The sequence below is a fragment of the Anser brachyrhynchus genome (genome assembly GCF_964034855.1).
Source record: "Anser brachyrhynchus genome assembly, chromosome: 19".
NCBI lineage: Eukaryota > Metazoa > Chordata > Aves > Anseriformes > Anatidae > Anser > Anser brachyrhynchus.
In genome coordinates, this window is record NC_137712.1 from 9,153,479 (window position 1) to 9,178,859 (window position 25,381).

The following is a 25,381-nucleotide window of genomic DNA, read 5'->3' on the forward strand; positions in this document are numbered from 1 at the left end:
TCTGTATCCCTTTATCATTCTGTGTTTGACAAGGGGAAGGCTGGGGGGATAATACCTGCATTGCCTAAAGGCCCCCTCTACAACAAACTCTCCTAGGAAACTATCAGGTAGCCAAGAAAAATTTTAAGCTACCTAAATTACTTTCAGACCTGGTTTTGATATATGGTATGAAGGTCCCAATGCTGAGAGCTGTTCCACTTTGTTTCTCAGTGCAGAGAGTTGTTCCAGTTGTTTTTAATCAAACTGCTTAATTACAAAATGCTGGGGGACTTACTGCTTTCTTTTTAAGTTTGCTCATTAATCTGTGTTAGATTCTGCTCAAATGAATTATGGCACGAAGCCAGTTCGCTTCACAAAACTAACATTTAAAGAAGTAAATAACTGAAAATGGTTAAAAGGCATAATTATTTTTGTAATGCAACATCTAATTAATCCGTGAAGCTCACTGAAACAAGTGCTAATTGAAGAAAATACCTTAACAAGATTTTCAAAAGGAATGATTAGACATGGTTAGGAGTAGGAATTTTGCCGTGCCAGTAACTGAAATCAAGCTGCAAAATCACTTTCACATTTCTATATATAAGCTAACCGCAGGCAGGGGCTGAGAAAGGGCTCTGTCTCCCTTGCATGAGCAGCCTGATGCAACGCGTTGGTTGTTTGCATCTGTCCGAGGCATGACATGTTAGCCATTATCAAAGACAAGGTCCATCTAATCTTGTATCGTTCATCTGTTTTCTTGTGGCAGTTCCAATATTGCTGTGTAACGTCAGAGGAATGTGATAATGAATAACTGACTCATGATGAAGCCATCATCTCAAAAGCCTTCTATGCAACTAAATGAATTAGTGCTCGGTATGAGCAATATCTTGATGTGACTAAGCTCCCAAGATAACTCAACCGTTTACCCATTAGTGAAGCAAACTGGAACCAGCCCAGAATTAAGCTTCTGGCAGAACACCTTCAAGGTAATTTCCCCATAGCAAGCGTGACAAGCGTGCCCTCAAGAGATGGAATCTCTTAAAAAAAAAAAAAATGAAGACAGGACAGCAGTTACTGAAGATGTGGTTAAAATTCTGGCTTCTCTGAAGCCCCCAAAGTTCTGCCATTTCACATGGGTCTTTAAAGCAGATTACCTATACTGTGACTTGGGAAGATGTGATGCAGGAGTTTAGGAAAACTGTGTACAGAAAAACATCACCTCTTTCCTTCACAACACCAGCACCTACCTTGGACAGTTTATTTTTCTTGCCTAGGAGATCTGCTTGTACAAGATACCCATTGCACCTTGCACACATTGTGCATTCCATGTGTGGAAGTGAACATGGCCAGTCCTTCACCCTGTACTTCTCCCATGACTCTGCAAACTCAATGCCAACTCGCTTTTCAAGGAGAAGAGGAAATCCTCAGGAAATCCTGAATATCTGAAAGCAAAATAACTATTGCTGGCTTTGAGGATTCATTTTTATTTTTTGCTCAGGAGATTTTCTCCATATTCAAATTCAACTAACTAATCAAATTTTTATAGTAACCATAACAGACGAAAGATCAAACCTGCCTCTGGTTCTGATTTCAGCCACATTCAGCTGATTACTACACTTTGTTGTTGCAAGCCAACTATTATGACACAGGAAAAAATATTGAAGTGAGTTCAAAAAAATCTTAGAATATGCACCCAAAGTACTAGCTGTTTTCCAAAGGAATAAACATAAGACAATTTTTGTTTATACAGTAAATGTACTGGAAATAAATCCACAGAATTTATGCTAAACTGTCTGAAAAAAAGGTTATGACAGATCCCCTGGTATATGGTTTTACATGTATGTAAATGGATAGCTAGAGATGCTGCAAAACAGTTTTTCAAGAAAGATGAAGAAAATCCGCTGTCTGGACTTCTTATTGTCTTACTACATTTTTCAGTTCTTTTTTCCACAGCTTTAAGAAATTTTTTCCTTATGATTTCTGTCCCTCAACTCATTCTGTCCAACACCGAGTGCTAAAACAAGTGGTTTTGCAGACAGTGGTTTTCTCTTCCAGCACCTCTTATCGCCGCAGCGCTGCCTCCATGCGGGCCGCCCGCCAGTGCTGCTCGCCTCAGCCAAGGCTCGGCAGCCTCCAAGGGTGGCGCTCCCTCAGCCTGTCTAGCCGGCCTGTCCCAGGCCTGAGCTTCCTTCCTGCTGAAAACTGTTTTCCTAATATTCAACTTGTGGCCACTACCCCCTTGTTTTATCATCTGGCACTACCGACGTCTCCCTCGTCTTTCCAACCGCCCTCCAAGCAGCTGTGGAGGCCGCAAGGGCACTGAGCAGGCCCCTCTGCCCAGCTCTGCGTGCTCCTGGCTCCCGGTCACCTGGGTGCTGGGTGCTTGGTGCTGGTCTTCCCCCTCTTATTCTTGGAGAACTGAATGCAGAATAACGGGTCTAACTTGAAAAGGACGGACTCAATTTTTTTATTTCAACAGGCACCCCCATCCCGAAGCCAGTATGTCGTCTCAGTTTCTCCACCTTGGATTTGGGCACACGCCTGATCCCCGCAGCCAGTCCTCCAGCTGGCTGTACCTGACAGCTCTGGCAATTGTGTGTTATCACATTACAATTGGAAATTACGCTGCCATTGGATCACCAAGTACCCAATTCATTCGGAAAAAGAACAGTGCAATACAACTGAAGTACAATAAATTAGCCTTTATCCCAGTTTTGTTAGATGGGCCTTTTACAGCTGTTACATTAACATCCATCTGGCTATGGTATTTCTAATGCTATTCACCGCTATCATTTTAACAGCGACGTTCTCCTTTCATCCAAATGAAGGGTTTGTGTGGGAACAGCTGGACTGCCGCACACGGCGCTCACTGCAGCGCTCCCTCAGATCGCAAAACGCGCAGGAGGGCACACGGCTTCGTGTGCCACTTTGAGACCGCAGAAAGAAACCCGGCCTCTGTCCAGAAAGTTTGTCATGGTTTTGCCAAACCAAAAGGCTCGAAAATCACAAAGCCAGCCCAAAACCGTGAGACTGATTTATTTAGATGCTTCATTCAGCAACTGCTAAATAGGAACAAGATGCTGATGTACCTCAGGGGTCTGGGCTTTAACACCTCACAAGTGATACTGAAATCACTCTCTCAGCTCTGCCAGCTTTTAGAGGTTTTCTTATTCTCACTTTACAGATGAAGGACTGAGTGAGACCTGTCAACGAGGCCCAGTGACACTGGCAAAGCAGAACCTTTACTCCTCTCCATCAGCCTGAATTCAGAGCCGTGTCTGCCATGCAGCCCTTCCTCCTCACCACCTCAGCTGCTGTTGACCCATGGCACAAAGGCCACAAGAGTGTGAAACAGCGAGCAAAAGGCCCAGGCTGGATAGCAGCCTCACATACTTAAAGACAACAGAGCAGACAATGCAGAGGTTGCTCAATGTAGGGAAAATGCTGTGCTCTACATGGAAAGGTCTAAAAGGGCAGCTGAACCAAAGCTCGTTTCATGAGACCTTCACCTCGAGCCACCCACCCACACAGAGCTCTGCCAGCTTTGTCTCAGCACAGTGACCCACGGGGTCCCTGCTAACTTCATGCAGTGACAAATGCCCACAAACCCCAGGTGTGCTGTGTGCCACCACCTGATTCAATGCTGGGACCTCAGGTGCACCTCTTTTTTGGATGGATTACTTGCCAACCTCCTCACCCTAATATAAAACAAGACCTACTATAGGGATTATTCCTATTATGACCTTAAAGAGGCTAAAGCAGAATGAGGACAGCCCACGTTCATGCTTATAGGAGAGCCAGTTCCAAAGACCAGACTGCTACTGGTTTGAGTTTTCACTTCTCACACAATGATTAACGCTGCTTTCTTCTGACAGCATACGGGATCTTGTCACGTCAAGTTTCCAGCACTTCAGAAGTGGTTTGGAGTCGTCAGCTCTGTTCCTTCGTCAGGTCATAAGACAGAGGAATTGAGGGTTTGTTTTAGTTTGTTTTTAAAAATCAACTCTTGATTTTTCGGGGTGTCTCCAACCCTGTTTGGATAGCTTATTTTCATTTGCATGGAGTTATTCTGCTTTTGCATCAGAATTCATGAGAGCTCAGGGAAACAAACTGCACCAAGCCAAGCTCTGGGTCCTGCTTTTCTCCTGAAAAACCACAGGCAAGTCAAGCCAAGAGCTGTTCCAAAAGATTCACCCCCATAGTGCACAGGCTACGGACAGGGAACTAGGTGTCCCCTCACCTGAAGCCTGGCCACGTGTTATTTGTAATCTGGTCAAAGGAGCCACGCTCTCCCCAAACAGCAGCCCCATGGCAGACCCCACATCAGCAGGAGCACTGCTGACATACAGCACACAGCATTTTCAAGAGTACTGTGGACAACTAATGCTGCATTAATTATCGTGTGAGAGCCCCTGTTCAAATCAATAAAGATTATAGCACAAGTCTTAAAACTGTAGTAACCAAAAACCTGTTTACTGTGCATTAAGTGATGGCGTTTACCCCGTGTGGCTCCATCTCTCACCCTCTTCTGACCTCCAACACACTCACTCCATACATATCAGTTTGTTACTGAAGAATTAAAATTCAGTTAACATTCCTGGAGACTTCAATCACAGTGCTCAAAAACCCTGCATATCTCAGCAAATACACTCATCTTCCAGTGCTGTGATGATCATGATTTTTATTTTTATTATTTTAAATGTCCTTGCCAGTTTCCATTGCAAATCATGCAATGTCTGGTAAGCAAATGAAAGGGTAGAATGTTCTCATGCTTGGGAAACATTCAGTGTGGGAGAAAGTTTCTTAGAAGTAGCTGCACTCTTTTTCTAAAAAGAAAATACAGTACATACTTGGAAAAGAATGAATTGAATAGAAAAGACGACATTAAGACATGGGTGTATGGAATATTTTGATGGTGGCCTTCAGAGCTGAAGATGTTTCTCTGCTACACTGGTAACGGAGAAACATCTGGACAGAGAAGGAAACAGAAAGGAGCCTTTATTACAAGCCCTGGTGTCAAAAGAGTGTTTACTTGCTAAAGAGAATACAGCGATGTTCTCTGCCCAGCTCATACAGAAAGTCCTTATTGATGCCCTTACATTATGTCTGCCGCAGGCAGATACACACAAGCTCCAAACTAAACTGAGCTGATAGAAATAAACTTCACCTTTCATGCACGGCTTTGCACAATACTCCAACTGTAGCCTCAGCAGATGACTCGGTTAGGGATCTTACAAGACTGGGAGCTGAATTCCTCATCTGAGCTAATAATGTTGGAGGCTAAGGCTCCCAGATAAAAACCTTTCCCTTTTGACTACTTCATGTACATAACCCTAAGCAGTCCCTGAATTTTAGTAACCAGGAGTTGCTTTTTCACTTGATAACCCTTAACTGCACTGAGCCTGGGATAGCAATGGTTTGTGTTGGTGCCCAATTCTCACTTACGCAAAGGCTTTTACAAAACAAATCTGAGCTGAAAGATCTTTACGCAGCACACTGCAAATCAGGACTAGAATCTGCATCATAGTCATTTACATTAAAGTGAGTGCAATCATCCACAGTCCAATTTAGCAACACTCCAAACTTCTGCTTTGATGGATGTGACTACGACACGCAGGGCAGCAGAGCATCATGTCTGAGCTTGTTTAGACATTCAGAGAACAGAACAGCATGGTACAGGTTTAATGATGATTGTATAGAGACCTATATCGCATCTCTCCAGTTCCTCTCTAATTATAACCAGCATATATCTATCTCTATATATAACCTATACCATGAATGATAGGCTGACAAAGAAAAAACAGAAGACTTGAGATCTGTGGAAGTTTCAGTTTGGCATCTCTCATCTGCATGAAATTGCATGAAAAATCATATTTGAGACCATAAGCAGGGGGTGGGTGGGTGTTTTTTTTTTTTTTTCCCTATTCAAAGAACTTCTGAATAGGATCAGCGTTGGGAGCCAAGCACAGGCTAAGAACAATTTCACATAAATACAGGAAGAACCGATGACAACACTTGGGAATAATCACAATGAGTCAAAACTGCAGAAATCTTCCCAATGCTGCAGGATCACTTGGAAAAACACTCTCTCATTTTCCAAAGACAGTAAGTGATGATAAACGAGGACACATTTATTAAGAGGGAACTTTGCATCTAGTTTTCTTCTCTCACATCACAGCAGAGGATGGGGTCTCTGGGTGCTGAACATTTCTAATGCAATAATCCCAATGCATTCATGGGACCAAGATGTGACTAATGACCTCGTTGACAGATTCGTTTAACACCTTGAAGGACTCTGCAGCTCCAGAAAGGAGAACAAGCAGAAAGATACTTACTGTAAAGGAAATTTGTCTTCTCATTCAACCTCAGCTTGCAGAGGTTCAAACAGGAGAGAATGTGTGTGCCTCAAGGGAAGCTCTTAAGAAATGTGCAATTAAAACCGTATTTGTGTGAGTGCTGAAGGCTGCCCAGTGCCTCTGCCAGGGTGGGCACAAGCTTCAGGCAATCAAAAGATTTTCTCCTTTTAATCCAGTTAACGATGGATGGGCCAAACCAAAATCCAGTAGCACAAATGAACGAGGCAGTTGGCAGCCCCACAGCTTTTTCCTCCTATGGAGGATCACCACTGTCTTTTTGCACAGCGTTCATCTCTTCACCTTGGTTTGTCCCACGTACGGGACAATCACACTTGGTTCCCATACAAGACTCCTGTGAACTGAAATTCATTCAGGCTGGCTGAGAGATGATACGGGAATGTAAAGCGTTCTCCACGCCAGAGGAGCCTGCAGGCAGGCTTCAGCAGACAGCCATGTGCTAAGCCAGAGTAGAGTATGCACAGGAGAAGAATTACCTTTGGGTGGTGGCACAGGGGAAATTATGAAAGCAATTCAGAAGCATTGTAATAAAGTAGAATGCACTGCAGTGCTGCTCAAATTCAAAACAGGAATAAATTCTTTCATATGTTAAGTGCTCCCCGAAGTACAGAGCTGCCTAAAGCACGAGGCCCTGTATGGGGGCACCGTGGTACATGCTCAAAGCCAGGCTTGGGTGTATGACACACAACTGCAGCTGAAATTCAAACTGACATGCCCAGGGCTCCTTAGCTGTCTGAACCACAAAAGCCAAATTAAACATTGCTTCAGCTGGAACTTACCCTTTGTACCTTTAAAACCATTATATTAAAGAGCAATGTCATTTATGAGCTGGCCGTGGGGAAGGGCAGGTGTCTGACACTGAGAAATCATTTCAGCTAGGGGTGATAAATCCAATCTATAAACTGAAAGCCTCCAAAATGAGCTCCACATTCAATCCCACCCCTCTTTTTTTTTTTCAGCTGCCTTCACTGGGACTGATGCTGAGCTCCAAACCTGAACAACCTCCCTTGGTGGCAGTGGCACAGCTGTAACCCAAGGTCACAGCAGCGTGTCACTGGCAGCCTGCTCCAATACCTGCTGAATTCAACAGAAACCTTTCTATAGGCTTCAGCAAGCTTTGGTTTACTCCCTAGGTGACACTGCATGTCTTTTTAAGCCTTACAGTATCAGGCGGTTAAAAGTGTTATTTTATCTCCAGCCAGCTTGAGCTGACTTCTCAGCAGGAAGCTCGATCCCACCAACAGACCTCGGAGCCTTCCACTGTGAAGCGGCAGAGAACACATCACCTGGGGGCTGTTTTAATAATCACATCCTTTGGGATGGTTCAGGGAGACTCCAACAGCTAAATGCCACAAAGATCACCAGGACAGAGAGAGTTATCTCCTTACCTCCTAGAAACCAGGTAGGTCACAAAAATATGCCCAGACTGGCCCATCATTGTCACCTGGGCAATTAGGGGGTGGGAGGGCACATGGCCACTGAGCACTCTGTCTTCATAAGAGATGTTTAGCTTTAAAAAAATCTGTTCCCATATCCAAGTAGCTCACATCACCTTCAGTGTGTTCATATCCTGTAAATGCTCATGTATTTCAGAATGAAGTCTTGGTTTCAAAGGCCTGACAACCACATATGGCACTGCCTGTTAGTTCACAAATGTCCAAGTGCATTTATATTGCAAAAAGTTTACTGCCTAAGAACATCTTGCAGAAACAGAATGTGCATTTTCTCCCCTTCCTAGCAGCCTAAGCCAAAGTTGACATGACAATGATGCAGGAAAAAAACAAACCAACATTTCTGTCTAGAAACCTAGAGGAGCAATCTCTTACTAGAACTGGTAGCAGGTGAGCAGCAATAGCAGTGATGTTTCAGACGAGTGATTTTCAGACCATTTCATAGGAGGACACCACAGCAGCTCCAAGTTCCTCTTTCCATGGTGCTATCCGAAGGCAGACGAGCGTGGCTGCCTGGCTGCCCTCTGCCCTGCCACCTGCACGAGCGGGCATCTGCCAGAGCCTGTCACAGCCCTGCTGCCCCAGCAACAGCAGACCTTGCTCAGCTTCTGAGAAGTGCCCAGCCTGTTATGTACCAAACCAGAACCATTTTCCAATAAATCCCTTGCGTGGCAGTTTTTTTTAATTTTTCAACCATTGCTTTTTTTTTTTTTTTAATATCTACACTTTACTGTTAAATAGCTTTTCTGCAGCAATGTTTGCAAGACTACAATCACTGTGATAATGTCACAGACAATGTCACTCTGAGCACGCTTGGTTTGTAAAACACAAAACATGAGTCAGAGTGTAACACTGAAGGAGACTTCTGCCCACTGCTCTGAGCCTCCACACTTAGAACTGAGTAGCATTTTTAGGTGTCATGCTGGGCGTACATTGTGCCCATCTGCAAATGAGTGGTCTCATTTCCTTACATTTACAACCTGCAAAAACCACAAATAAACTTCAACTTTATGATTTTCTTTCCAGTAAACTTCAGATTTGTAACTTGGCAGAGGGAGCCATTGTATTTAACCACCTGTGCAGACATTAACTAAACACTCAAGCTTAAAACTGGGAAAACACAAAGTGTTAACGCTGCTTAGATAGATGCTTGGGTACCTTCCAAATTCTCTTAGCGAGACAGGTTGTGAGTGTGGAGCACCTTCATAAAGGCTCCGCTCTCCCACACCGCAGAATGACGTGGGAGTGCTGCCTTGTGCAGGAAGATTTATGGTGTTAGAGCTGTCCCCAGGCAAGAGTCACTGCTAGGAAAGGTGCACACGGGGCTTTGGGGAGGTCACAGCCTCTCCCCGTGCCGTGCTTACTTGACAAAGGTTGCTCGCAAGCTGGAAGCCAGAGATTTCAGAGCTAACCCCAGCAGGGGTTTCCACTTGTGTTATTCTTAATATTTCATTGGAAAACACCATCAGGTCTGAACAAAGCAGCAGCCTTGTTCTGCCAGGTGCTTCACACGCTTTTAGTAAGTGGCTCCATCCCAAAGAGTTGTAGCTTGTACTGACAACGAACAGAAGAAAAGCTTTGTTAAACATATTTCATAGGTGGGAAATTGAAGCCCAGATGGAATGAAGTGACTTACTAATGGCCACACAAGTCACTGGCAGAGCCAGGGTTTGAACCCAGGTACACCAGCTTCAAGATCCCTACCTTTACAACACTATCCTTAGCTATGGCTGGAGAAATAAAAACAAGAACTGGCTGCAGGAAAGCACTGAAATTCTTCCAAGTTAGAGACATAACACAGAGGAAAGCATTATAGCTGCAAGAAAGGCAAATCTATACCATACCCTGTCCCTCTTGGACTCTTCCCAAGCCCTTGCAGTTGAACACTCCAGGGACTTTGATTTCAGAGTTGTCATGTTTCAGTTAATTGTCTGTTTTGTTAGGCTCTGATCTGTCTCATTTCTTCCATAAAAGCCACAGCGGTGTATGTTGTGCCCACCTAGGAACTGGGTATATGCAGCATTACCTTTAAGTCTGAGTCGCTTTTACAGGGGCAGCGTGAAGCCCTTAAGTGTCCTTGGCATCGACAGCACTGGGCTTTGGCTGGACCGCCCCAAACACAGCCCTGCTGCCCTCTGCATCACCAGGAAAGCTCCAGACCTGTACCAATACACGGGACTTCCCCATGAGCCAGGGCCGAGGCGCACGATGGGCCTCCGAGCAAGAAGCCCCTGCTAACTGGTCAGCTCAGAATCAGTACAAATAAACCGACATTGCTCGAAAGTGAGATCATTGGCAATTTATTCCTGCCCCAGCCCTACCAGAAAGAAAACAGTGTTTCATGTTGGGGCTTTTTTTCTCCTCTCTCCCGTTCTCATTTCTCATCTCTTTGCTATTTCCATGTGCTTCCCACCACACTGTGATTAATCTTTTCTAAGGCCTAGGGGACTGGAGTAAAGAGGTAAGTCAGACTGTATCAAAGACCCTACACAGAGGCAGCCAGGATCTGCCCCAGCCTTTGTGGGGCTGCAGCATTCCAAGAAACATTTTCCATCCTCAGAAGTTATAGAGAGTCAGAACTTTTACAGCTCATTAGTAAATCATTAATGAGATATTCCCTTTACCTCTCAACAAGCTCCTTGCTTCCCTCCCCCAAACCAATCCTAAAATCCTCCAGTGAAAAAGAGCATTTTGTTTTCAAGGCCCCGTAAACGCCAAACTCCTTTTCTTCCACTCCCCAGCACGTTTTCCAAGAGCTGAATTCAAGCCCCACAAGGCTTCTGCCAGGGAGCGGTGGAGCTGGAGCCAACCTGCTCGGCGTGAGCAAGGGCATCACCACACCATGCCATGCAGGCAACGTACCTGCATCCCGGCTCGCCAAAAACACCAAACTGAAGAGCCAAAGTCTCAGTGAAAGCCTGTTGGATACCTGGCTCCGACAGGGAGCCTCAGTCTACACGAGGAACTTGTCAGTGTGGCCATCGGTGCCAGAGTGAGGAACAGGTTCCCCTTCTGCGATGTGCCAGCGAACGCTTGGCCAACACCACAAACATCAGTGAGAGGAGTTTCCAGCAGCACCGAGTGCACCTATGTGATAAAGGGCCTGGAAGCACAAGTGTGTTAGAGAAACAGGCCTAGAACAGGGCTAGAGATCCTCCACTGAGAGACGTGTTTTCCAAAAAACAGACGAGAGTTTCTGCGCAGGGTCAGAACACTTGTCTGAACTGCTTGAAAAGAAATGGGGTCCTGCCAAGGGGCCTGGTCCAAGTCTTCCACTCTATTTACAAAGATTCAGGCTCTCCATCACATCCAAACTTCACAAAACTGCACTCGGGTTTATGAAACAAGTGTTTAGAGAAGTTGTCACATGGCTTCTAGTTTTCTTTTGACTTAAAAAGGAGTAAAAAAAATCCCCCATATGTATCTCATGGCATGTTAGCACTTATTCCTACCCTCGCCACAGACTTGGAGTATCTGCAAACATTTAGTGTTTTGGTGTGCTCATTCTTCCAAAATTATCAATAATCTCGCGCTATTTGTCAGTATCCCTGAAGTCTGAGCTGCTGACACCTTCTGATTGAAAACAGAATTCCCTCATGAAGAAAAAAGTCTGTCCTCAGCCCGAGAGAGAAGTCAGAGTATAAGGTTGCTGAAAGATTAGAAATAAAAGCAAAGACCGCCAAATGTTATATATTTAAATATCATAGGGACTATGGTATTTGGCCATAATGTTTTAATGTATCACTGATAATAACGGGGCACGTAAGCACTAACCACAAATTAAAAGGTGTCAGTGCCTAGAAGATAACTGGAAATTCAGAGTACAATTTTAAAATGTTTTAAATTGAAATCCAAAACAATTATATTCCACATAGATTTGTCTGAAAAATTTTAACAAAAATATCGTCGACACCAGAATATTTCACACGGGACACTGCCTCCCCTTGACATTACCTCTCAAAGTCTTCCAGAGATTTTCTCATGCCTGAGAGCCAGGGGAAAGCAAGGTTAGGCCCTGCCTGGGATTTCAAGTTAGTTTTGCATGGAGTTGGTTATTTGGTTATTTGTAACAGCCAGCCTCCCAACAACAGTGCAGTAGCCATAGATGCCCCACGGACTAGGATCTTGCATTCCTCATATCCCTTCTTAGATTCGAGGGGAAGTCAGCGTGACAAATGGACGCTGTCGTGCACTCCAGGAAGGACTGCTTGGCACACAGGTCTGGTACTGAAGAGTGACGCTGAACCGAGGCCCAGCTTCAGTGACGGGACAACACCCTTCTGCTGCCCCTGCTTCTCCCATATCTGCTTGTTTTCCAGCCAGATCTGGGCCTCAGGGCAGGCAGTCTGGCCTTTTCTGTAATATTGGGTTATCAAGACCTTTACCAGCGCAGAGGGCTGTAGATAAAGCCTGGAAGACGATGTCTCTTACGCATTCAACAAGGCCAAGGGCTGGGTCATGCACCTAGGGCACAACCACCCCACACAGCGCTACAGGCTGGGGGCAGAGAGGCTGGAAAGCAGCCTGGCAGAAAGGGACCTGGGGGTGTTGGTCCACAGCTGGCTGCACACGAGCCAGCAGTGTGCTCAGGTGGCCGAGGAGGCCAACAGCAATCCAGTATCAGAAATCGGGTAGGCAGCAGGGTTAGGGAGGTGATCGACCCCCTCGGCTCCGGTGAAGCTGCACCGAGTGCTGCGTTCCGTTTGGGCCCCTCACTACAAGAAGGCCGTCAAGGCCCTGGAGCGTGTCCAGAGAAGGGCTACGAAGCTGGTGAGGGGTCTAGAAAACAAGTCTTGTGAGGAGCAGTTGAGGGAGCTGGGGTTGTTTAGCTGCAGGAAAGGAGGCTCAGAGGAGACCTTATTGTGCTGTACAATTACCTTGAAGGAGGCTGTAGTGAGGTGGGGACCAGGCTCTTCTCCCAAGCACCAAGTGATACAGTTGGATATTAGGAGAAGTTTCTTCACTGAAAGAATTGTGCAGCATTGGAACAGGCTTCCCAGGGAAGCGGCTGAGTCACCATCCCTGGAGGTCTTCAAGAAGCATGGAGATGTAGAGCTTAGTAGCATGGGTTAGTGGTGGACTTCAGTACTAGGTTAATGTTGGACTAGGTGATCTTAGAGGTCTTTTCCAACCTGAATGATTCTGATCCTGGCAGTGTCCAGCATCCATGAAACAGACTTCCTAAATATTACTTAAAGGCTGAACCCCATAGATTCCCATAGTGATGAATGGCCACAGATGCTTCAAGTCAGAACAAAAATATCTTTGAGATATTTTACTTTTTGAAGAACATTAAGATGGCAGCTGCCAGCTTTTTTTTTTTAAAAAAAAAAAGATGTACTGCAGAGGTGCCCTAGCTCTTGAATGGAAAACTACACAGAAAAGCAAAATACTTCTCTACTTGCCAAAGTGCAAAGAGAGAAACCAGACAAGATTGAAATCAGCAATTTTACCCTGACAGTAACATCAAATCTTTCCTAATGGAACCACATGCAACATAAAAGTGATCGATTGCCAGGATGCAAGTGTTCTGGTTGATTTCAAATCAGCTAATTCTAATATCAAGGTACAACTGGGGGAGCCCTTGTTTATGTACAGCACAAGTTACATCCTGAACAACTACTTGGTGGAAATGGAGTTCTTACTCTTGCCCTCAACATTCTTTGGATTTTCCCTGCTTTAATCTCCCTGGATTTTAATAGAGGTTGGATTTTGTGGTCATCACCTGTAAAGTCAGACTTAAACACTCCTGTGCCCAAAGAGTTGGCAGCAAGGGTGCATCAACCCCACGGTGCTGGTGGAGGCATCAAGAACAAAGCCTTTTCGGGTGGGTTACAAGCTGAAAGGACAAAGTCCAGTCCCATCGCTCAATGCCTGTGGTGCTCTCCATGCCCAGCTCCCTGCCCAAGGGCCCAACGCATCACCCTGATACCTATGTCCCTCATCCTGGCACGGACAAACTCCTCCATGGTCCACGGCAGAGGTGGCAGAGGGCACGTGCTGCAGGCATGAACATCGACGCCACCCACACTGTATGAGTAGGCCAGGTAGAAAGGAGATACGAAGCTATCAAGGCAATCAGTAGATGCCAAAATATTAGCACAGAGGTAATAACAAAGGGGTACATTAGGCAAAAAGTTCTGAACTAGACCACGATTATGCAAACCAGATGAAGCAAGAACAGCTACAACTAGTTAACAGCCAAGCAAAACCTCCCCATTAAGAGAGATTTGCATTTTGCAAGGGCCCAGAGAGACCTATTTTTCTATTTTATTTCTTTAAGCATCTTTTTGAGGAAAAGGGTAATTTAGCTCAATTTTTCCTTGGATTTTTCTTTAGTGAGCACAGTCTTTTTTATTGAGAAAAGAATAATCTTTTCAGGAAAGTTATTAAAAAAGCAAGCCATGTATGTTCAATTAAAATTTTAAATAAGATATGAATTCATTTGCAAAATGTGAAGCGCTAATAACCTTGGCATATTTTAGTCAGCTGCACTTTAAGAACAATCCTCTTCTCCATGAAAAGCATTTTATATAAACAACTTAAATCAGCTCTATTAGCAGTTTTAGAAACAGGGATGTGGTTATGAAGACAATTCCAGCCAGAAAAGGGCAGACATTTGTAGAGGAAAATTAAGGGGAATGTAAATCATTTTCCAATAAATATTCCATACAGAATATTCAGTTCTGTGATATACAATACTGTCTTTTTCCAGAGATATTGCCTTCCCTCCCTGTGGATGCTGAAAGTGATTGCAGTATTAAGTTTCAATTGATTGTTAACAAAACCCCAAGCCTGTTCCTACTTCTGATTCAATCCACTTAGAATAGCAGGCTGAGCTTTTCTAATCTTATTTTAATTTTCCATGGGGGACTGAGCATCCAAAATCCTTGAGAGGGGGCTGGAAGTTTCAGCTGTAGGATGCAACAACCTGATTCAAAGTCAATGGAAAAAGACTTTCATTTAAACTAGGTCCCTAATGGCCTCGGCGCACTCTGGAAAGTGCCCTGAATTACCATCTTACTCATAAAGCAAAATATCATTCTGCCCATATCAGACCTCCAAATATAGTTAATGCTCAGCCTTTGCATGAAAAAGGATCACAAGAAACAGCCTTGGGAGCTGTGTCTCCCGTTAGAGCTGCCTGTTAATGGGCAGCACTGCCTTTCCTCAGTTCATCGTTACTGACACTGGTTTGGGGAGCTCCTGGGCCATGCCACCGTCTGAGACTTGAGTTCTGCATCTCCAGTAACTGCCTGAATCCGAACCTGGGGATGTTGTGCCTCCATGGACTGCAGGGGAAACATGACAACTGTTCCCTGCTCTGCCTTACCTTACCTGTTCACCTCGTACCTTTGCCTTTGTCCTGCTCCGCACCTAGCGGGACAACAGAGTTTCGATTTGGGCAGATTCGCTATTCTTTCACTCATTTTCCCCTTCCAAAACATGCACAAAATCAAAACAACCGAACCAGGCATCCTGAGCACTTTGGTTTCTCGAGTGCCATCCACTCAGGCCTGTTCGTGTAGGTCCCATGCTGGCTGTTCAGCCCAAGCCCTTCCGCAGTCCCAGGCGCGCCACGTGGTGTGCAAGCAGGAATCTGGGGACGGGCAGATGTCTGGGGACAGCCTCAAAAGGCTTGTTCAAATAGCCCACATCCTCCTTTAAAATCAGCCCCTTAACCCGCAGTTTAACATGCCTCTCCTGCCCTACCTTCACTCCCTTCCTCTCTGCATGCCTTTTCTCTGCAGCTTCGACATTTTCAACATTAATGGGATAAATACAGGAAATTCCTGCTGCATGTTAAAACAAAGTGGTATTATAGCAGTGTTTCAGACCGGCATATTGAGCTCAGGATAAGGATCCATTACAGCCCAGTGCTTGACCCTTTACGCAACTTGTGGTACACTACAAGACATACAATAAACACAGAAGTCACATTTCTTGAAATACAAGAAATTACTTAAGTAGACCAGCACCCTAACCACCCCACAGCCAGCATCATCCCATACCTCTCCACTGCAGCTTTATTCTGCATACTTCATGAGAAAGATGTAAACAGCAGGCACTTATTCTCTAACCAACCAATTTGGCCACTTTGTGATCATTAACCCAACGTTCCTGGGTCAAGATTGCACACAAAGTATTTCTTCCTTCCCCACTCTCCCCCTTCCAGTCCAGATGTACGCCAGGCTATGAAAGCAGGCATTTCCCCCATTCCCCAGCTTCTGCTGAGTACAAACCAGCTCCACTCACTTGCTGCAGCACCTCAACAAGATACATTCCCAAGATCTAAAAATAAGCTTGTTAGATTATTTGACAGTCAAAAATTAAATGAAATTGGAAGTAGTAATTATTTTCTTGATTATTTAATACAGTCCAGACTTTTATCAAAATATTTTGACATGAGACGATTTGTGAAAATAAATAGGCAATCAGCAAGTCATTGCTAACGGAAAAGATTTTTTTTTGCAAGGAAACAAGTATATATTACCTGTCACTGCCATGTGAAAGTCATGTTCTAAAAGATGATGTGCTAACAGCACTTGATCTAGAAGACAGCGTAACAGACAGATCAACAGTCAAAAGACAGCGTCATGCAGTGTCACTACATACAGCAGTCGGTGCATTGTACCCAAAGGTTAGTGAACATTTAAGCATTTAGGAGTTCCTGGGGGCAGAGACTGGAGTACAAGTCTGCTTAGCTTGAAGAAAGCCCTTACCATTAGCCTAAAATCAGTGAAAAAAAAGTCACATTCATCCTTCCCCCTCCTTTCTCAGCCCAGAAACTCTGGGCAACCTAACCAAGGGAGTTAGAGGGCACTTCCTTCTCAAAACATCTATATCAAACATGAACAAGGGGCTTGACAATGTTGTGCCTTCTACCACCTCAGCACTTCAAACTAAACAAGTCTAGGCGATCTCAATGCCCTCCTTCCTCCAGAAGGGGCACGGGACACCTCCTGTCCCGAGCCCAATGTCTGCCATAGCCGGTTGTGCTCATGCTGCCCTGCTATTTGTAACTCTGAGTCAGTGAGCGCCAACGTTAGTGGAGCACTTCTTGCTTCACATCCAGGTAAGCCATGCCTCTCAAAATCCTACTAAGAAGGGTCTTCGGATCTGCAATAAATCAGCTGTTTAGTGTCAGCTCAGAATACATCGTACCGGTTTGTTACAGCACAAACAGCTGCTATACTTGCCTCCCCCTACCTTTTTTTTTTTTAAAAAAAAAAAGAGGAACAACATATGAATTGGGTTTTATTTACTTTAGGGATAACATTAGCATCATTTTCCTATGCTTGCCTCTTTTTTGGAACTAGCTTGCATAACATTTCCTAGAAATATGCTCCATATGTACACCAGCTAGCTCCACCAACTGCACCAGTTCGGAGGCAGGGGGAGGAGGGAAGCGTCCACAAGCATTTGTTAACACCAACACACACCGAGATGGGCTGTGGCCGAGCCAGGTGAATTGTTCCAAAACAGCAGGACAACTCCCATCAGACTTACACAAACTAGGTCTGGAAAGATTACATTCAGCACAGAAAACACACACCTCAATTTGGAAAGGCCTCATTTAGCATCTGGTGTGGTGTGTCAGATTCCATTTGAGATACTGGGCTCCGGAGACCAGCGGGAGAAAACAACACACTCCAGAGTACATGTGTAACATGAGGAGTTAATCCCACACAGGCATTCATCTTTTCAAAGTATATATTTCTGACAGTTTTGGAAAGCACGCTTACAATTTCCATAATGTTTGAAAACATACAGACACTTTCTCTCCGTGTCACAGCGTCTTGAACTTCTGAGGCCCTTTTCGTGACACCATAAACTTCTCCTTGGAAGCACAGTATGATGTCAGAGGATGCAACAGTACAAGAGGTGAAGAGGAAAGCTGTGGGAGCATTCAAATAGCTTTTTCTGGCCTAAAAAAAATATAAAATAAAATAAAAAACTGGAGCTTGATCCAAGAACATTTTGTTCATTCGCTATACAGGGGTGCCTTTTGTACGAGCACAGACTGTTTTGTGGACTCTGGTCCTCTGTAGTCACCATGAAACAGAAAATATACAATGAAGCTAGTGATGTGTTATCATCTAAGACTTCTATGAATGCTATTTCTGTCTTATGTTCACAGTGACTGCTGGTCAAATGTTCATCCACAACTTGATAAAAATACAGAGTTTTAAAGAATTATCGTGGATATTTATAGATTATTTTCTTCTCTTATCTTGTCTGCACAGTTGGCACAATAATGCTTATTAGCGTTCAGGTTTAAGTGCATCTTCCAAAATAAATAGCTGCCTTTTTTTTTTTTTTGAAGCTGCTAGTTTCTCACATTCATCAGGGTTAAAATATCCATATTTTTAATAAACACATACACTTTGATATCATCCAGGTAAGCCAAACAAGTTTTACGCAAGCGTAAGTGAACTGCTGTATCCCTCACCTTCAGACTTGACTTGCGCTATAATTCCAGCAAAGATTTAATGAACAAATCAAATTTGATGCAAGCTTTCAGAAGTTTTGCAGTTCTAATCAGCAAAAGAAGCGTGCTAGATAATTACTGGAGTGTTGAGCTGATATTTATCTCTGTAATCCCCCAGATGAAAGAACTAGATTTCACAAGAACAGTCTTTATATTTAATACCATACACAAAAAGAGACAACACTGATTGAAGGCAAACATCAAGATGTTAATGAACGCCAGGCTATTTGCGCATTCAGCCCTGTGAAACATATCCTATGTGGCCACATTTGTGGTCACCAGGACCAGGCTCAGAGGTAGCAATGTTGATTTGTTCTTTTCCACCTCCTTTAGCACTGCTCTGCCCCACCTTTTATTTATTCAACGCTGTTCAGCCTCTTTTCTCATTTCATCACAGCCTTTTCTGCTGGAAATCATCATTTCAGCAAGAAAGAGCTCACAAACAGCAGCATGCAGCTACACCACTGAAAAAAGCTTAGGACCCACTCAGGGCACTAAGAAAACCGTGCCCATCAGAAGAACTGCCTTAAGGTTTCCTGAAAATATCAGTCTGCAGTTGGCAGATAGCTCTTACCCCAAATGACTACAGTTTCAGGAAGTTTACTAACCTCTGAACACAAGATACCATAACATCAAACAGCCTTAGGAGACCATTATTTTTACTCATTTTTAATCAGTTTAATCTGGCAGATTCAAAAACTCACTGAAATTAAACAAGGGCCTAGAGGTGCTGAATACACTTTGGATATTTTAAACTTCTTCGGAAATCCTGAGTAGAGCACAGCACTTCAGCACATCAGGTTTAGCAACCATCGTCCATTGTATTGTTACATTGATATTCACACCTACACAGGCACGCAAATACTTCTGATTAAAAATTAAATATAAATGAAACAAAACAAGCAGCTCAGGAAGAATACGTGGACTTTCAGCAGTAGAACATGCCTCCATATGCCAAAGGAAGAAAAGCAGAGAACAGATGGCTTTCTTGCTTTGTCTTCAAACTGCTTTCGTACTTACACTACTTCATACTTTGGGTTAATATTTTTATCCAAACTCAGTGATTAAAAATAGAGACAGACGGAGGATTGTATTTCATTCTGTAATTAGGCAGACACAATGAGGTGAGTTCTCAGCGTGATACAAAGCAAAATAAAGCATCTGCAGCTCCATTAGTGATTTCCTATGCACATGGGAATAACTTTTACTCCAATGCATGCAATACAAATGAGAATTAAAAAAAAAAAATCAAACCCACAAAACCAACCCGGATTCACTGTGCTATTAACGAAGAAATACCACAAGGCCTTCTTTCAGGACAAGACTTCCCTCTTCCTTGACTTCAAGCACATGCTTGTGTGCTTGATGACTTGGAGAATGAAGAAATGGACATTATTTGAATACTAGAAACAACAGTGGACTTGCACTTTTTAAACAGTTTGGATAAAAGGCTGCCATATAACTAATTTTAATCAAAGTTCAACAGAGTTTTAATGAGAGTTCAACAACCTTCATGAATGTTTTGTGCAATGGGAGCATCACTGGATGAATGCTGACTCCATCAATGCCCACGGTGAGCCTGGGCCACTGCAATGGAGGACACAACCGAGAGGAAGACATGAGATCCAGCAGCCGACTTCTCAATAACTGTGCACAGAAAGCAAAGCAATGCAGCTCTCAGAAACACACAAGGCTCTGTAAACAAGGAGCAATCCAAGGGCTAATCTGCTGAGATTCCCATGTCAGGCACAGAAAGGATCATTTTCTGGCAAAACACTTGAGACTAAATTACATTGCAGTAATTTACTGCAGCAATTCGGATATTTGGAGTCTCAGACCCGAACAGAGAGCACGTGCTTGTATGACCTGGTTCAAGGGGCACCACCCACTACATCAGGTTGCCCAGGGCCATGTCCAACCTGGTCTTGAACACCTCCAGGGATGGGGCATCCACAGCCTCTCTGGGCAACCTGTTTCAGTGCCTCACCACCCAGACTGAAGAATTTCCTCCTAACATCTAATGTAAATTTCCCCTCTTTTAGTTTAAAACCATTTCCTCTTGTCCTGTCATTATCTGACTGAGCAAAAAGTTGTTCTTCATCATTTTTATAAGCCCCCTTTAAGTACTGAAAAGCTGCAATGAGGTCAGCCTGGAGCCTGTTCTTCTTCAGGCTGAACAGCCACAGCTCCCTCAGCCTTTCTTCATAGGAGAGGTGCTCCAGCCCTCTGATCATCTTCATGGCCCTCCTCTGGACCCGTTCTAAGAGATCCACATCCTTCTTGTGCTGGGGGCTCCACACCTGGATGTAGTGCTCCAAGTGGGGCCTCACCAGGGCTGAGTAGAGGGCGGCAATCCTCTCCTTCCTCTGCTGGTCACTCCTCTGTTGATGCAGCCCAGGACGCAGTTGGCCTTCTGGGCTGCAAGTGCACACTGCTGGCTCATGTCAAGCTTTTTGTCCACCAGAACCCCCCAAGTCCTTCTCTGCAGGGCTGCTCTCAATGAGTTCTTCTCCCAGTCTGTGCTCATGTTCAGGATTGCCCCAGCCCAGGTGCAGCACCTTGTACTTGGACTTGTTGAACCTCATCAGGTTCACATGGGCCCAATTCTCAAGCTTTTACAAGTCCCTTTGGATGGCATTCCTTCCTTCTATCATATCAACCATACCACCCAGCTTGGTGTCATCTGCAAATTTGCTGAGGGTGCACTCAATCCCACTATGTCATTGATAAGGGTATTAAACAGTACTGGTCCCAGGACAGACCCCTGAGAGACACCGCTCATCACCAGCCTCCACCTGGACGTGGAGCCATTGACCACCACTCTCTGGATGAAGCCTTCAAGCCAACTCCTTACCCACTGAATGGTCCACCCTTCAAATCCATCTCTCTCCAACTTGGAGATCAGGATGTCATGTGGAACCATGTTGAAGGCCTTGCAGAAGTCCAGGTAGATGACATTGGTCAGTCTTCCCTTGTCAACCAACGCAGTCACTCCATCACAGAAGGCCACTAACTGGTCAGGCACAATTTGCCCTTGGTGAAGCCATGCTGGCTGTCTCGGATCACCTCCTGGTCTTGCATGTGCCTTGACATTGCTTCCAGGAGGATCTGTTCCATGATCTTTCCAGGCACAGAGGTGATGCTTACCAGTCTGTAGTTCCTTGAGTCCGCCTTTTTTTTTGCTCTAAAACAACTTGTGCTTTGGGAATGACGGCAGAGTGATGGCAACTCACTATTGCCAAAAGAAAAAATACAAATCAGGTGCCAGAAATAACACTAGGTCTGTTGTGCTCAGCGTGAGTAGCAGGAACCCACGGCTGACGTCTAAACAGCCACGGCAGAGGGTGACAGCCAGCCCAGCAGCCAGGGCAGGGTGTGTGCACCGGACAGGACCTGATGATCTGGCTTTTCCGACACACTCACTCTGCTCTATTTACAGCGAAGTACAACGGCCTCTCACGTCCCTTCCTTTACCCTCTTAGAAGTGCAGGAATTGCCATGGTGACTGCCTAGTGGCCCAACAATTTAATATCCTGCCGTCAACAGTAGCTGGTACTCAGTGCTACAAAGGAAAAATACAACTCCGCAGCAGGCTGTTACAGAACAGCTAGTCAAGAGGGGAAGTTTCCTACTAATCCCCTTGCCATTTGATATTGGCTTATGGCTTCAGTAGCAGCAGACTCAGACCTTGCCTGCGGAAGCATTTGAACACAAACACAGCATTAAACATGGGCTTACAGACACGAGCTCCGGTCTGACAGTGAAGGGAACGTTCCCACACAGGAGCTGTGCTCCTGAACTGCAGCAGTGGGGTCCAAGTCACAGGGGCTTCTTTCCCTACAAGAAACAGCTTCTGTTTGGTTCCCTACATCAACAAGACCAGGTCCGACATGACGCAAATACAGGTGCAAACCTTAGCCTGCCTTAGTTGAAGGGGCTTAAAATCTGCTCTGAACAGGCCCACAGATTTCCTGGGAGCTGCCATACCCCAGGTAACAGCTACCCGTGAAGCAGGCAGCCCCCCTCCAGATGACATTTAAAGCTGGAGAGGCTGGGGGGTGGAATTTGATGCAGTTACCCCAGGCCTCAGCCTGATTTCAAGGGCTCGGTGCCCGCAGCTGGGCCCCATTCCCCAAAGAACTCGGCACCCAACAGCACCACAAACTCTGATTTCTCTGGGAAACCTGGAATTGCCTCGGCACCAACACTACCGGCCCAGCCAGACCCGAACAGTACCCGATGGCCTTGTACAGATGCTCTTCTGGACCAAAACTGCTTTTCCAGTTGTGATGGAGGATTCTCTCAGAGAAATAAAGCAGCATATGGAAAACCCCCAGCACTGCATGTTCTCATAATTTTTGGAACACTGTAAATATTTGAGTCAGTAGATCTTAATCCATAAACACAGCTGGACTCAAGAAACAATGATGGTAACTTATTATAATTTAAACAATTGTGTAACAAAACAAACCAATCATAATCACTTTGGTTTTCTAAGGACAATAGGCGCAACCTTTTCACAAAGTTAACATGATGGTACATGTAATTACATAAAAATAAACTTACATATGCTAAGATAAATTATTCTCAGCTTTTAAAGAACACTGCAGACGAATGACAGTGGAGGGGAAAAAGCTGTATGGTGCAAAGCCAGCATTTCATATAATGTACAGAGCTGGAATAGTAACTGCCAGCCAAAGGACATCCCTTTTCCCTTCTATCCTCTTCCAGAACATATTAGTTTAATTGCTTTATGACCAGGAACATCATTCCCCTAAGTTCACCCTCAATATAAGCCCTTGTGCACACAGTTTACATACAAAGAACTGGTGGCTGATCTCTGCTGTGATTAAGGAGCAGAACATTTATCCAAACTACAAGAACAGACCTGGGCAGTCAACTCGCATTTTAAATAAATTAAAGGGGTTTTAAGTTCTTTCCTGAAAGTTCAAATAAGTTCAATTCCATCTTATTTCCATTGCCTCTTTGCATTTTCATGAGTGTTTGCATTCAGCAATATAACCTAGAAACAGAAGTAAACACAATGTGGCTCAAAACTACTTCAGAATTGTCCTAAGCTGGGTGCTATTCTGAAGCTTTTACCAGGTCAGAGAGATGTAAAGCAGCTTCAAGTAACACCAAAACACCCAGCCAAGACAAAACCTATGCAAAGGGAATAATTTGATTACAAACATTTTATACAAGCAAAATACTGATCATGGCTATAAAGTCTATTATTTCTCTAACACCAATGCGAAAGAACTCCGGCCTTCATATTTTACATTCAGTTATCAAGAAATAACAAGATTATCACCCAAACTCCTAGAATCCACAGAGATCAAGCGAAAACTGTGAATAAGGACAAAGCTTTGTCAAGTACTATAGAGATGTCTGATGGTCCAGAACCACAATATTCATATTACCGGAATTTGGTCCCCTTGTATACTACCCCTTAGAAGTCATGGTGGATAAGCCTGCAAACAAGCTACATATATGCTATGAGCCCAACTCCCAGCTCTTGCTGAAGGCAGAGCCATAAAATGAGAAAGTTGCCATCTGAACTAACTCCCTATAGCAGGAAAAATCTTAGTTCCAAAATTTCTATTTCAAAAAGAAGCACATGAGCAAAGCAGCATACTTTCCAGCCCTCTCCCTTGCACCGAGAGACAGATGAGCCACATTAACTGAAACTTTCAGAAAATCAAGTATGGAAAACGTCAGCCCTACAGTACAAGTCTGGCAAAGTTATAATCAACAAAAATCAGAATCTTATAATAGGAACTGACAGGGAAATTCTAGCTACTTGTGCTGCTTATAAATGCTAACATTAGCTGGGAAACGGATGAAGCCACAAAGCTGAGATCCAGTTCTGGTTTAAAACTTCCCCAAGTTTTCAGCGAATATGGATAAAGGAGTTCAGCATGGTCCAGGTGTAAGTGCAAATCTTTCAGAAATAATGAGAACATCTATGAACGGTTAAAGGTTCAATGGAACTCTTCATTCAGATTAAAACTATTTTTTTCAACAAAGAAAACCACAATAGAGGAAGATGATTTGAGTTTCTGACACGTGACCCCCTAAAGTCAGCATGCTGCACTTCACTCTGGAAATATTGCCTCTGCTCCATTTGAATATTTAAGAGTACACTTTTAAAAAAGAAATAATAAATTAGGACAATGACCACATTAATCCAGACCCCATTTGGCAGGGTCTGCCAAACAAGCATTAACAGCCATTTATGCAAGTTCCTAAATGGGGGATCATTCATTGACTTGCAAATGATGTCACCATTTAACGATGGAATATTTCTTTCCTTTTGTGGCTTTGCCACCCTATTTCTGCACGGCTGCCAGGTAGGTAAACAGAATTCCACTTAATCTGTCTGCAACTTAAAAAAACAACCTACAGCTTGTCCATTGAGGCCAGCGTTTTCAAAGATGAGTGCCTAACATTGGCCAACTAAATCCAAATTTAGGAACATAAATAAGTACCCTATTTTTTTTAAAGCCTTTAAATAAGTATCTTATGCTCCACAGTGATCCTATTCCATGCTGTTTTTCAGTAAGAGCCTCAGGGCAGGAGGTGAGAGAGAAGGGGGACATTGTGCTATCTGGATTTGTCATCTCCCAGTGTCTTCCAAACTCCAGTTTACTTACATACCAGGAGGACTGGCCGGAGAACGCTAATTCTGCTCCACTAAATCCTTCACAGGTTTGAAATTTAGCTTCATTCCACATCATTTGTACAGCACACGAACAGTTCTGCAAGAAATTTAGAGGGAGGTGAGATAGTGACTGACATGGCTGAGAACAGGCTCCAATCTGCTTTAATCAGAAAAGCAGCTCCACCTTATCCATCTTCCCCAGCCAACGGCTCTGTCATGGGGCTGCCCCAAACCTGAGGAAGCTTCCTGATGAGTATTTCAGGAAAACTTATTCCTCCAGCTGGCTTAATGCTTTCCACAAATGGGAGACTTCGAACAGTAAACAAGCTTTTAATCAAACCATTCTTGGTTATCTCTATTTATAGGACACAAGTAGTTTTCCTAGTAGATAAGTTTGCCAGTGCAATCTGGGATCTGACAA

The 25,381-nt window shown here is 44.2% G+C and overlaps 1 protein-coding gene across 4 annotated transcripts in view; it reads right to left on the reverse strand.

Moving 5' to 3' along the window:
• Positions 1 to 25,381, reverse strand: part of PAPPA (pappalysin 1) — a 370,091-nt gene that overhangs the window by 318,763 nt on the left and 25,947 nt on the right. For all 4 annotated transcript variants that reach the window (XM_080561611.1, XM_080561609.1, XM_080561610.1 and 1 more), the window contains exon 2: positions 24,957 to 25,057. The gene's annotated coding sequence lies outside the window, so the exon portion shown is untranslated. The remainder of the gene's footprint in view (positions 1 to 24,956; positions 25,058 to 25,381) is intronic.